The 15,224-nt window shown below is 39.5% G+C and overlaps 1 long non-coding RNA gene across 1 annotated transcript in view; it reads right to left on the bottom strand.

The window, feature by feature from the left end:
* The window catches only part of LOC119867626, a 41,036-nt gene extending 31,422 nt beyond the window's left edge, over positions 1–9,614 (bottom strand). The window contains exons 1-3 of the long non-coding RNA XR_005384183.1: positions 9,343–9,614; positions 8,307–8,416; positions 1,840–1,972 (exon numbers count right to left, since the gene is read on the bottom strand). This is a non-coding gene — a long non-coding RNA (uncharacterized LOC119867626). The remainder of the gene's footprint in view (positions 1–1,839; positions 1,973–8,306; positions 8,417–9,342) is intronic.
* Positions 9,615–15,224: the final 5,610 nt, after the last annotated feature.

Genomic DNA, 15,224 nt, shown 5'->3' with positions numbered 1-15,224 from the left:
TTCACTTTAATTGCTGTAAAGATGGATCTTCAACATCTTCCCACACTTAGGTCAATACACTCAAAGTGGAAACAATTATTTTTTTCTCCATCATTGCTTATCATTTTATCTTGGCTAATGGTGTCACAATCTAACCAGCTGCCCCAAGCAGAGACCAGGAGTGATTCCTTGACTCCTTTTCCCCTGATTTTCTGCATTCAACCCTCAGCAAATCCTTCAGCCATCCTTTGGCATTTTTCTCCAACCATCTCTCTCCCCATCATCTTGACCACTGAATTCACCAAATGCCTATAATATCCACTTTCCTGGAATATTGCAATCATCTCTTTAGGGATGTGTCCAATTCCTCAACAATTCCTCAATCGAGGGTGAATTCCTCGATAAATTCTCCTCAACACTGTCAATATAAAAAATCTACTTAATGCACATATTGGATATGATAGCTACAGTGATGCAATGCCACAGACAATGCCTCAGAATCCATAAGTGATTCCACATTGCACACAGGATGAAATTCAAGGTCTTAGCATAGTTAAGCACTTGCTTCTACTCATCATTGCAACTGCACAGCATCCCTTACTCCTGTCCTATACCTTGAACTTTTATATTTATCTTGAATCTCCACTTATCTGGTATCTCTGCAGAGCTTTTCTTCCCATTCTTCAAAACTTAAGCAAATTCCCTCATCTCTCTTAAAATGTTTTATGATCTAACAAAACCGAATTTGCTATTCTATCCATGGGCTTTGCAGATTCCTCTATTATACTGCTTATTACACTGTATGATAAGGATTTGTTTGCACTTTTATCTCTTGGTATTGGCCATATAATCACTGAAGGTAGGATCATGGCTCAATCTTATCTGAATCTACTCCCCATACACATATGCCAATGTGGTAGGCAGCAAAATGCTCTCTTCCTCCAAAGATATCCATGTCCTAATCCCCAGAACCTGTGAATATGTTGTCCTTATGTGGCAAAGAGGAATTAAGTTTGCTAAAAGGAAGATTTTTCTGAGTTATCTGGTGTGCCCAAAGTAATCACGAGAGGCCTAAAGTGGAAGACAGAAGCTGAAGAGAAGGTCAGAGTGATGCATCTGGGGGGCCTCAGCCTGCTCTTGCTGTCCTGGAAGATAGAAGAAAGGGACAAAGTACAGGCATCTAAGTGGATTCCAGAAGCTGGAAAAGACAAGGACAAGAGTTATCCTTTGCAGCCTCTACAGAGGAGCACAGCCCTGTAACACATTGATGTTTCCCAGTGAGACCTGTGTTGGGCTTCTAAGATAAGAAGTTCATGTTGTTGGAAGACAGGAGGTTTGGGTTAATTTGTTACAGCGGCCAAAGGAAACTAATACAAGTAGCACTTGCCAGAGAGATGGTTTGAGACAGGTTCAAGGTGAATGCCTGTCCTCTAAATCTCAGCTCAGTAGGCACAATCCATTCCAAATGTAGAGTTGGGGATCATCTCATATTTCAAAGAATACTCTAACATTTGTCCTAAAGAAGACATAGCCCCCCAAAGGCATTACTGCTCCTCCAGGCCCCATCCCTTCAGGGGAAAATCAGGAGGCTTTCTCAGATGTTCCTGATTGTGTGTCTACCTCTAAGTACCACAGCAATTAGTGGTTACCTGGATCCCCTACCATGGTGGAGAGTGGCGAACCATTATGGATTAAAATTTGATGTCTTTTTGTCGGTGAGTGTTTCTTAAGAAAATATACTCACCTTAAAACAAAAAGCCACCATCTCCTCAAGCTGAACTTTTTCACCTAATTGAAGTGAAACTGGCAGAGCTTTAAATACATGTATTACTTGTCTCTCTGCTGTCATTATGTACTCACTGGGACTTGAGACCAGGATGGCAGAGTCAGTCCACTGGTATTCCAGAAGAAAGGAGGAAAGCAGTGGTAATTCTGGGAATATGATGCTGTTTATGCTCTCAGCTTTATTCTCTGCTACACAGAGAAAAATAATCTGTAAAAACAAAGACAATCAATAAGAAATGGAAACTGCTGAATGTGTCTAGGCACTAGCCTGAGACCCTCAGTCTTCCTGGGCTCTGAGGTCCAAGTATGGCTCTTCTCCTAACCCTCTGTAGCCTGAATTTTGTGACCAGCCATGGTCTGGTAATCAAATCTCCTATTTTTCTTAAATTATTTTAAATTGGGTTTATGACTCTTGCAATGAAAAGAGTCCCGACAAATAGAACTATCATCAAACAAGTCAGGGTAATAAAAAAATTCAAGTAATTCACAAATCTTGGGTCACAAGACCCTGAATATGGCTGGAGATAAAATGACTCCATACACTGGTGAATTAGCATGACCTCCACCTGAGCAAGGACTCTTGTGTTCATTGCTGGAATGGCCTGAAAGGTCTTCAAAGCAATCTAATGCACACTTTTAACTGGTGCAAGCTACACAACTAGCCTTCCTTAGCCTGCAGTATTGGTTCTCAAAGTGTGGGCCCTGGACCAGCAGTATCACCCAGAAACATACCAATGACAAAATTACCAAGCCCCACCTCAGATCTATTTCAAAATAAGTTCTGGGACTGGGTCTGGTACTCAGGTTTAACAAATTCTCCATGTGATTCTAATACCTTCCAAAATTTAAGACCCACTAACTCACATGCTAACCATATCACTGGGGTTTTTGGTAGGTTGGTTTGGGTAGGTCTTTTGTTTTTTGTCTTTCTGCAGTTCATTTTATTTGAAATACTGATACATGATATATGATGAATTCATAAATTACCAATTCATCTTATTGCAGAACACTTCAATCTCCACCCAAAAGCCCAGAAAATAACAACATAAACATCACAAGTTGGTAAATTTATTTCAAGTGAATTTTTTGCCTACCTTAGGTAATTTTCAGCCTGGTACAGTATATGCTTTGTATTTTGGAGCAAAAGCATTTTAGAGCTTAAATTACTACCAAAATTAAATATACATACGTAACTTTTTAGTTAGATTATAGAAAACCAGGTATTTTTTGGCAGGTAGATCTCACATCAACTTTATGCTCTCTTATAAATCTCACTGCAATTTTTAGTTTTCATTTTCTTTGAATTTCTTAGGATTAAAAATGGAAACATATATTCCATGACTCAAGTTCACTATATGAAAGAATACTCTATATTGAGCTTACATTCTGGGAGAAGCAGTTCTTTGCATTTCCCAGTTATGTTGAGAATTCTTGGCTCTGGTTACCCAGATTTTCAATGTGGCTGACTGCTGAACCCCACTACCCTGGTGGGGGGCCCTCAGAAGAGTCTTGTTAAGTGGGCATGACACTTTCAAAATTTCTAGGGAGAAGAGTGTTTGCTTTCCTTCTGGCAAAAGACTTAATGTGTTATTTAGTTCTGCACTAACTTCATGGATCTACAACCTGGGGTAGAAAAGAGAGTAAGTGATTACATTCGGTGAAATGGACAAATATACCAGATTAAGAAATCCTGTTAAAATGTTGGATGTATTCCCCAAGGCAAGTGATGCTATAATTATCATAATATACTACCTCTCTTGTATTGCTGTGAAGTATAAAACACAGCAACTTACCTACCTTTAATTAGCTGCATTTAGTATTTTTTATGGCCACTGAGCATGGTACTCAGATTATCATATATTAGCATATAATTTGCATACACACCTCAAGGTATTTGGTTTTATTGCTATTACCTTTTGTGGCCCTATTTCAGTAATGACTCTAATGGAATATAAAAAAAAAGAGATTTCTGACTTAATTTGCTTTACAATCTTGAGAGTTTTACAATGGAAAGCTCAAGGTTTAATATAAAATTCTTCAAAATAATTTTTCTGTGCCTTATTTTAGTCAATCGGCCTTGGTACTTATCTGGCAAATCCCTGATAGGCGCCTCAATGAAAGAATTTACTTTCTTTCTGAGCTCAATAAAGGTATATTTTATAAGTAAGTCTTGGGGTATAAATTGTTTCATGTTTGCTTAAAAGAAAATTATACACACACCACTTAATGAATTTTACCAGTCTATCAGCAGCTACAGGCCCAGAGAAGGAAAAACAGCAGCTGTAGCTAGAGTTTGGAGAAAGGTCAGAGGTCAGAGCCTGCATCTGCATTCACTGGGAGTCTGAGAGGAAAAATAAAGGGTCTCTCTTTGTTGTAAGTCAGCACAAAATATTTTAGAAAGTGCAGATACTGACTTAATTATCAAATGTTCCCTTTTGCTCTGGGGGGCTGTGGCGGGCTATGAATCAATACCTAAGGTCACGTTGCTAAAAGCATGGAGAAAAAAAAAAAAAAAACCCTCTTTGTGGGACTTGGGAGCATTGTTTTGTGCTTATTTCTCAGCGCTCGATATCAGATAGAAACAGAGAGTCGGAGTCCACACAGAGGGAGTCAGAATTATGAAAAACCGATGTGTTATAAGAAGACCTTTTGAACTCCAGGCAACTGTTCAACTATGTCTAATCTCCTGTCATTACTTGATTGTTTGTTGTTGATTAGTTTGTTTTTAATCCCTCCACCCAATCCTTGAGCCTAATTGCGTTAATAAATATTACTGCGAAGGTTTCTGCCAATTTGGAAGTCAAGCCAAGCAATTTTTTTTTCAACTCAAAAATAATTTCAATGTGATGTGTTTGGGACTGCTTACGCATTTGTATTTACCTTTCTGTTGACGTGCTAGGCAAATCCCTACATGTAACTTTGATAAACAGGAGAATGTCACTCTGTTTGTTAAAAGTGGGTGCCAGCCCCTTTAATGACAGCTCTTTTTGTTAATTTAGAGAGGAACAGAGCGTAAGATTTGTCATCTGCAAAATTAAAAATAGCCATCACCAGGTAAGATAGTCTTAAAATAACCCACTTTGATGGATAAAAAGAGACAGAAAGGAACCCTTTTATGATTTGTATGCATCGAAGAGACTATTTGGGATGCAGCTGAGGTGTGGTTCTGACCATCTTTGCATAGAATGGCCATATTAGGCTTCTGACTATTTCAGAAACGGATGCTACCATCATGGATCATATCAACCATGCAGCAGGGTGATCTGATCAAGATAAACAAAATAACTACACTGGTTTTGCTGGTGGGAAAATAAATAGATATCATATCTTTAAATATTAAATTTTATGGCTTATTCTACACACTTGGGAGTGTCTATTAATAGTTTAATTTTTGATGTGTACTATAGGCCTTAAATAGTTTGTGAAAGTAGGTAAGGTGCAAACTAGAGATATATGAAAACAACTCCATGATTTCTGCAAACCATTCCCATTTTTGTTTTTCTTCACATTAAAAAATTGTTTTAATGCTGATACACATTTTAGAGTTATTTAATTTGGCCCAAATTTCTATTTTACTTGTACTGCGTAGCCTGGGTCCTTATGGAAAGTACATTCTTCTAAAGATATCCAATTTAAAGAATACAACATGTATAAATGTCATCTTATCGTTTTTTTCGCTGAATCATACATTTTGAGCAGGATTCTCCCTTAGAAATCATCTGGTTGAACCTCCTTTTTAATTCGTGAAAAAAGAGGCCATCTTGTGTTGCTGGGAGGACCCGGCTGAAAAGAATATGACAGTTTAGTAACATTTGCTTGCAGGGAAATTGTCCAATAAGTATGAGGCACTACTCGATGCTGAGCTGCAGGTCGGCAAGTGTTTACTTATCCAATTATCTCTACAAATAGTCCCCCTGCTAATGCAAAATCTGCTACCTTTCCCAGAGTGGACAAAAGGACATTTAGCTTAACATGAAATAGCAGCACACAGCAGCAACTCGTATTTTCGCAGCCTTGGCCATCAGAGAAACGTGAAGTGAGAAGGCAAGGTTCGCTTGCTATTCTCTCATGAAAATGGGAAATAGATGGGAAAGGCTGTTTGTTCTGTTGCCACAGAGAATTCTCCAGAATGAACACACATATTATTATAACTGCTCAGCGTACAAAACACAAGTCATCACTGAAGGTAGTGTCTACCCTAAATAGTGAGGGCAATCTGCCCTGGCATCTAGCTACCCATCCTGCCTTGAGGGGTCCATTGAGCATATGTGCATTCCATCAGCCAGAGTCTGCCAGCATATAATGTCTCTCTGGGGGTTCACTATTATCCTATTTGAATGCTGAGAAGATGCTCATAATTGCTTATTATGACATTAGACAAGAGAATTCAAGTCCCATTTGATTGTAATGAGTTTGTGGAGTCTCTGCCTTTTGCGGGTCCAATCACATACAGAACTGAACTTAAGGCATCTAAATTGAAACAGAATTACCCTTGAACCATTGAGCATCAGGCTTGGACCCCGTTCATTTAAAATTTCTATTACTTTCCACAGTGGTTGATAGAAACAAAAATAATATCAATTATAAAATCTTCAGCAGAGACACCTAAACTTCTTTCCAAACTGGGATTTATTTCCCCAGGTTACCCCTGAAATAATTCAGCCTTACTCTCTCTAGATAAGCAAATAATTAAATGGTTAAAGAAAAAAGACAAAGCTATTCCTTGAAAAATATATATGAAATAAATGGCAGAACCACTCAGTTTTACGTGTAGCATAAAACCAAATAAAAGGAAGTAAATATGTATGTTATGAGCAGGTGTGTACAAAGAAAACACCAATTTAGAGCAAGGCGGAACACCTCTGTGTTTGTTTAAGGAAAGTGTTTAAGAAATTGCCAGTAAACAACCTGTATCCTATTTTTACAAGATGGAAAGTCAGAGAAGGCCTATTAAGTTAACACAGAATTGGCTACAATAAAAGGAGCAAAAAGAATAACATGATCAAATTTGACTTCTAAGTGGAAAAACCAAGAACCATCTCAAGGTGCTTGGGATTTCATCGTTCTGGGCTCTGATGAAGCGTCAGTGCTTCCCACTCACTCACAGTCTCCAGGTGGCCAAGGAGGCGACGCTAATGAACTGGGATTCTATGGAGAGCTCGCCCAGACTCCAGGGCTCTCCATTCCGAGCCAAGGCTGAACCATCCGCAACGAGGAAGCACAACCGGTCGGCGATGCGGGGCAGCGACCAGCAATGCACAGGTGCCCTTGTGACCCCTGAGTTTGCACACACGTATCACCTTGACTGTTCGCTCAACAGAAGTGGGTTGTGGTTTTGTTTTGTTTTTTCATTATAAATTTTAAAATGCTGCTGTGGCTCTTCTGAAAATGATGCTGTAAGTTCCATTCATTTTAAACTGGCTCTGAGTTACTAAATAAATATCTGATTGACTAAAGGAAAAGCAAGGAGATGGGGGTTCTCTTTTGCAGAAATCTAACAAGTATTTTTTTTTTTTTTTTTTTTTTTTTTAAAGAGAGAGAGGCAGACTCCATGCAGGGAGCCCAACGCAGGACTCGATCCTGGGTCTCTAGGATCATGCCCTGGGCTGAAGGCGGCGCTAAACCGCTGAGCCACCCGGGCTGCCCTCTAACAAGTATTTTCAAAAGAACACAGAGGGCATCCCAGCTGGCTCAGCGGTTTAGCACACCTTCGGCCCAGGGCATGATCCTGAAGACCAGGGATCGAGTCCCACATCGGGCTCCCTGCATGGAGCCTGCTTCTCCCTCTGCTTGTGTCTCTGCCTCTCTCTCTTTGCATCTCTCTGTCTTTCATGGATAAATAAAATCTTTAATAAATAAAAAAACACAGAGCATATGTTTCTCTCTCTCCCCTACAAATGTTACTAGGTCATTGCACTCCTAAATGGGGTGGTGAGATTTAAGAGTAAAGTAATGGGACCATCTCCCTCTACCTGTGTCTCTGCCTCTCTCTCTCTCTTTGTGTCTCTCATGAATAAATAATAAAATCTTAAAAAAAAAAAAGTAATGGGACCAGAAATGGACTAAAGTTCTTGTGGTTTTTTTATCTGTCACCAGTTAAATGGGCAGCCTTCAGCAAACCCTTCAATCTCTTCATGTGGCTGGATTCGCACATGTATGAAGCACCCTGCTTTCAACTTTGAAGTTCGGCAGGGTGTTGACTGATGGGCACCATGTCATGAGGCTAGCTTTGGGATGCTCAGTTGAATAAATCACAAAGATACTCATCTATCATTTATTTATTTCTTAAAAGAAAATAACAGTGATCTGAACTAACCAGCATCTGCTCAGTATGTATGGAGTACCAACTGTTTGCCGGGCACTGAACTGAAATGCTAGGAAGGTAAAAATGAATAAGTGGAGCAGCCATATAGAAGTTTTAAAATCTGGTCAGGGAACTTGCCACTTGCCCCCCACCCCCCGCCCCCGGCCATGACTTACCTAACAACTGCTGTAGGGGTTTCACAGAGCTCCTGCGCAGGCAGAGGGCTTTCTCCACTTACCAGTCACGAGCTTGGTGAGCCCATGAACATCTCCACATCTCAGTTTTCTTGCCAGCACAATGTGAATAATAGCAGCATCTAGGTCATATGGTTGCTGTGTGGCCCAAATGCTGGAATTGCAAATAAAATAGGGTTAGCCTGACAGTAGTAGGCATTAAATGTTAAATATTAATTACTGTTGTAAGCAAAAAGGTAGGTGTAAGATGTTCAAATAATGTAAGGGGGAATACATAAAATGCCCTTTACCAATAATGTAAAGGAATTGATGTATTCTGATGTTATAAATGGGATCATGACAACTGCTATGGGCTGAATTGTGACACCCACCCCCACCCCCACCCCCACCAGATTCATATGTTAAAGCTTTAACTCTCCGTACTTCAGAATAGGACTGTATTTAGACATAGAACCTTTAGAGAGATAATCAGAGTCACATGAGGTCATCTGGGTGGGTCCTCATCTAATCTAACTAGTGTCCTTATAAATGGGAATTTGGACGCAAGAAGAGACACCAAGGATGTACACACACAACAAAGAGACCACGTGAGGACACAGGGAGAAGGTGGCCATCCACAAGCCAAAGAGAGAGGCCTCAGCAGAAATGAAACCTGTCAAAACCCTGGTCAGGAACTTTCTACCTGCAGAACAGTTAGTGACTAAATTTCTGCTGTCCTAGCCTCCCACTCTGTGGTATTTTGTTATGGCCACCTGAGCAGACCAATGCAAGAGTGAAGTACATTAAATAATATAAATAAATGTTCACACAACAATTACAAAGATAGAAATATGTCATCTTAAATATACTAACTTCTGAGCACATGTAGTTTCCTAAACTCATATTTTTCAATTAAAATAATGTATGTACGCAATAAAGAAATAGTCAAACCGGAGAGTGTAAAAAAGTATAAAAAGTAGCATCCCTTCCTTACTTCTATTTGAAATAGATAGATGTTACTGTAAATGTATATCTGGGCAAAACATATGCAACAGGAACATTTTATTTGATATATGGATGACCCATACATAGTTCATATACCTTCAGATGTCTACAGCAATTCATCCAGGGCCTTCCTTTGTCCCCTGTTCTGGTTACCACCAAAGAGGAATATCCACATCATTCCAGAAATCTGAGCCTGTTTCAAGCACGCCATCCACACTGGGTTTTTCAGCTGGAAAATGTGATACAACACCCAACACAGAGCTTCATGCACAGTGTGAACTCAACAAATATCTGTCTATTAATTTGATATGTTTGATTAATGGTGCCTCTGGTAATAAGCTTTACAGAACCAGATGCACATGGTTTCACTGAATATAATAAATTCTCATTTTTGGTCAAGTCTATATGACTGCAGCTAAAAAATGAAATAATATATATGTTAGTGCCAGGGATTTGGCAAAACACTCCTTCATGTTACCTTATTTGGTTCATTTGACATATATTCATGCCTACATTAACACAGTGCCAATAAAAACTTTGCCTTTAGTTTTTTTGTTCTTCTACAAGTGTCAGAGCATCTAAAAATGAGGATTAACTTTACCTGATAAATAAAATCTATGGGCCAAAGCAATAATCCAGGTCCAATTACAATTTTCCTCAATTTCCTAAAGATTCCCTGCAGTTTTCTAAGAAATAGCAGGGAGGGAAAATAAATTATGGAGACTGTTTAAAACCACAGCTCCTGCAGGAAGTGAGAGTATTATACTGGGCAAGTCATCTTTTTTCTGTTTTCCTTTCATGTTTGTAAATCAAAATACCACCTCAGATTTCTAATAATAAGTCTTAGGAGTCTGTGTATTGACCAGTTGGTGCTTTTGTTCACCTTGCCTGGGCTCTCTCAGGAGGGGCTTTCAGCTGATGGGTCCTCTGGGGGTTAGGTTCACCTGGGCACACCTGTGCGCACTGGGTCGTCTGGATCCTCCCTCCCACTGTCTAACAGGATTGGGGCTTTCAACTCTGCTATCTGCTTTTTCTCCTGGTGGCTTCTCATCTGCAGTATCTGATGGTAAAAATTGGCCCATGAGGGGAAAGGCTTTATTTTAAAATGTCTTATTTTGATGTTCTTTCATTATGACTTGGCTTTTGCCTTTTCATTTTACAGATAACATTGACCTTTTTGGACAAAAGTCCTTTTTGAACAGACATATGAAAAATGACTTTCATTTTTCATTTTCTACATTTGCTTTACCATATATCTTGGGTAAAAATATATCCAACATTAATTTTGCACACTTTTAAGATTTTCAGTTCCTTAGATCAATTCTTTACTATCACTAGAACATAAATTATGTGAAAATCTTGATTAAAAAACATGATTAGTGATTTTGCTAAGATGAACATTACAGAATACATAATAATATATAATACATAATAGAATATATATTTTGTGTCTTTATTTTCTTAATCATCCTAACATAATCAGACTGTATTAGAATACCTAGGCATGCACAATAATATGATTTAGCTGCTTTTGAAATACATATTTTTTAAGTAGGTTCCCCACCCAGTGCAGAACCCAGTGCAGAGCCCCAACTCACGACCCTGAGATCAAGACCTGAGCTGAGGTCAAGAGTCAGACACTTGACTGACTGAGCCAACCAGGCACCCCTGACTTCATTCATACAAAAAACCATGAGTTTATGTGTAACATAAAGACATACATTTCACAGAATATCTTCTGTTCATCAGTTACATTGATTTATACTTATGCTGTATTTAACTTTATGTATGTGGGATTTTGACCTGTACTCTTGCCCAAGCCCTGGTTACTGAAACATCTTAAGTAAGGAAGGAGCATTATCAACATTGCTGGGCATAGTAAGACCAGTTAGGAGGCTGGTCTCCCTCTGGCTAATGCTTCAACCTCTAGCCTGAACTTCTGAGTCAATCTCATTCACTTCCTGTATCATTGGGGGTGTGTGTTGAACCCTGCCATTGTACGTTTCCTGACCAACAAATTCTTGGCTGCAGGCCTATCCATTTTCAGACCAGAGATTCATTCATTCATTCACTCATTCATTCATTTGCTTGCTTGCTTTTTTTTTCTTCTTTCTCTTTCCTTCCTCCCTTCTTCCTCTTTTTTTCTTTCTTTCTTTCTTTCTTTCTTTCTTTCTTTCTTTCTTTCTTTCTTTCTTTCTAGAGAGAGAGAGAGAGTGTGTGTGTGTGTGTGTGTGTGTGTGTGTGCATGTGCACACAAGCCAGGGCATGGCCAGGGAGAGTCAGAGGGCGAGAGGGGATCCCAAACAGGCTGCATATCCCACATAGAGGACATCTCAGGGCTTGATCTCACCACCCTGAGATTATGACTGAGTGCAAATCAAGGATCAGAGGCTTAACCAATTGAGCCACCCAGGCGCCCCTCAAATGGGGCATTTTTGACAACTCAGCCACAGGGGTGGACAGGTGAGGCTGAAGCCACCAGGTACCTTGAAGCCTAAGCTCTGGAATCCAGCCACCATTATTTTTCCACTGGTGAATGCAAGGCACAAGTTTGGCCCGTGTTCCAAGGGTAGACCAACAGAGTCCCTACTTTCTGAAAGGGTCATGGAACAAAGTCAAATAAATCTACATAACAAAACATACAAAGGATGAGAGATTGTTAGCAAACTACCACAAAGACCGATTTCAAACATTATATGATTTTCATGGAAGGTCATTTAGTTTCTCAGGACTCTGGCCTCCTCTGTGTGCCCTAGCACACAGGCTCTGAGAGGAAACAGCAGCTGAAATGAAAATAGACATGCTAGAGATAGACCCCAAATCTGAAATAATCACCAATGACCTGGGCATTCTTGGCTGAATTTTTATTTTATTTGATTTGATTTATTCATGAGAGACACAGAGAAAGAGAGGCAGAGACACAGGCAGAGGGAGAAGCAGGCTCCATGCAGGGAGCCCGACATGGGACTCGATCCTGGGTCTCCAGGATCAGGCCCTGAGCTGAAGGCAGGTGCTAAACTGCTGAGCCACCCGGGCTGCCCCTGAATTTTAATTTAAAATGCCATGAATTACAAACAGCCAGTACTTGGCAAGTAGCCAAAAATAATGTTTTCTGAATTTCTCTCAAATTTTACTAGATATGCCTCAACTGCTAGCTTCCTTTGTGTTGGTATGCCATTCTATAATTCACCATTATCAAAGTAATATGCTGAGTTGGGGGTTTTTCCCCAACCAAAAATTGCAAATGACCAAAAGTGTGGCCATATGGGAATTGCTGGTAAGAAAAAAAACAAAACAAAACAAAAAAAAGAACACCAAAAATGTTAACAAATATCTATTTCACTCAGTTTATATCTGTCCAACACAGGCATGCGTAGCTCATTTGCTGTGCCTGTTACCAAGAGAATGAACCCCATTATATCTCAGCCAACACAGCTCTTTATATGTGGCAGGGTGGTAGGGTGGGGAGGAATTGCTATCTCCCCATTAGATGAGCTGCAAGTTTAAGATGAGAATTCATCCTCTATTAGGGCTATAAGATTTGGGGGGGGGGGGGATTTAGATAAAATACTCTCACACTAAGAAATTATTTGTTTTATATCTGAAACTCAAATTTAACTAGGTGTAGTGCTCTTATCCGGACCCTACCCTCTATGAGCTTGAAGAGAAAAAAAAATGTATATATATATGATTTTTATTTCTGCATTCATGAGAGACACAGAGAGAGGCAGAGACACAGGCAGAAGGAGAAGCAGGATCCCTGTGGGAAGCCTGATACGGGACTCGATCCCAGGACCCTGGGATCATTCCCTGAGCCAAAGGTAGATGCTCAACCACTGAGCCTCCCAGGTGTCTATATACTTTTAGTATATATATATTTTTAATGTTACTTCTCTACTGCACAAGGCTCTCCTGGTTTTAGTCTTAAAAGGCCCACATCCAGGGACCTCCACCCCTTAGTCCTAGGCAAATAGATGGCCACTAGCTTATCATCTATCTGACAAATTGTGACATTTCAAAGACTGTGTCTGAATTTCATTATCATTTTCTGTACCCTCAGTGTTAGCCCTGGGTCAGAGACTTAGTGCATCCCTGGTAAATGTTTCTTGAATGAATGAATGAGCAAATGCAAATGAGAAAACAGGTCCCTAGAGGGCTGAGTAAAAGGCAGGGAAGGAGGTAGGACATCTCAAGACCTGAAATACGCTGCAGACCTTTCACAGAGCAGAATGATGGAACAGGTTGGTTAGGGCACAAAGCAGTTGCTTCAACTTTGCTGCATCCCTGAAACCTCCAGAAAGCTTTTGAAAAACACCAATGCCCTACCAATTGAATGAGGTCTCTAGCCATACAGCCCTGGAATCGTATTTTTTTAAGAAATCCCCCTAGGGTATTTCTCAAGTGCAGCCAAGGTTTAGTATCACTGGCACCGGCATAGGGCCTCTCCAGGCAGGCAAAAAACACCCGGCAGTGAAAAGATTTTTTTTGGGGAAAAAAAAAAAGAGCCATAAAGTGAAAAGATGTTAAGAGGTGGTGTGATTCTAACACACTTCTCTAATAACCTCACTTGGGTGAGTTTCTTATTTTTATGGTTATCCCAGCTGCCACTCTGGACACATAATTATCCTCCCAATGACGTGAGTTCATGGCTAATTTCTGGAGAGGCGAAGGGGGGAGTCAGAGGAAGGTGGTGCCAGACTGTTCCTAGATCTAATGGCTATGGCGAATCTGTCTTCCAAGAGTTGTTTGGAAAAATAAATAGCGTCCAAGGCCAGGTAGAGAAAATAGTGAACGTTAGCAGTTTTGTTAACATATCCAGGAAATAGACTTGCTACCGGCAGGCTAAATAAATGTGTGCCACGCCTGACCTTCAAAACCATTGATCTTAAAGGTTATAAACAATACCCAACTGACCCATTGGTCTGTGTCCTCGGACTAAGAGATCCTGCCGTGGAAATTCCCCTTTGGAGTGCACTGCTGCCAATAAGGAAGACTACTTTAAAAATATATATATTGAACCAGGTTATATGTGATCATTAATCATAGACTCTCCCCAGGACTGCCGTCATAAATACTGCATCTGCATAAAATTCCCTGCTGAAATCGCCTCGACATCTCTTCCACCTTCTCTGATGAAGCTGACATACTTGGAGGAAAGAGAAATTAAAAAGGCACAGGGAAAGGAAACAAAGAGCAGGAAATGTGCTGCCTTTTATGTTTTGATTTAGTGTTTTAGAGTTAGATCATTTTTAATATTTCTTCAGATGTTATTAAAAATAATTCAGAATTATCTTGACACGTGCTAGGCCTCTGCCTCATAGCACTGTTGATGGTGATGTTGAACATGATACGTTGCCTTGATCTTTTATACTTTGGGTATTTCTTATTACTGAGTACATCTTTTTCATGGGGCAGTTCCTTATTTGGTGGTGCCAGAAACTTCCACAAAATGAGGAATGCAAAATTAAGCGCTGGGTCTGGGAAGGGGTCCTGAAGCTGAGGCTTTATTAATATAATAATAACATAATCATAATAATCACATTAATATTATAATATTAATATTATATTATTATATAATATATATAATATAATAAATAACCTAAAATAATATATTATGTATTATAATATGACATAATTATATAATATATAATATAATGATTATATAATATTAATATTATATTATATTAATATTATTATCATTAAAAACATTATTGCTCTAGGCCATCAGCTTCATATGCAGGGATATAAATGAGACTTCTTTCCTCCTATTATTTTAAAATGACACCCAATCATATAGGCATATAAATTCCAGTAACACAGAATTGCACACATGAAAATGGAAAGACTTTTATCTTCACCCCTCATGTCCTTGGCTCTCCAGAGGTTATCCCTTTCAGCATTTAGTACATCAGATGTACCCATTCCTAAGAAGTGCTTATTTTCTCTCCAGGACTTCACATTGCCGGGTTTTGGTTATT

Source organism: Canis lupus, chromosome 35, assembly GCF_011100685.1.
Source record: "Canis lupus familiaris isolate Mischka breed German Shepherd chromosome 35, alternate assembly UU_Cfam_GSD_1.0, whole genome shotgun sequence".
Lineage (NCBI taxonomy): Eukaryota > Metazoa > Chordata > Mammalia > Carnivora > Canidae > Canis > Canis lupus.
This window is presented reverse-complemented; position numbering and strand designations above follow the sequence as displayed.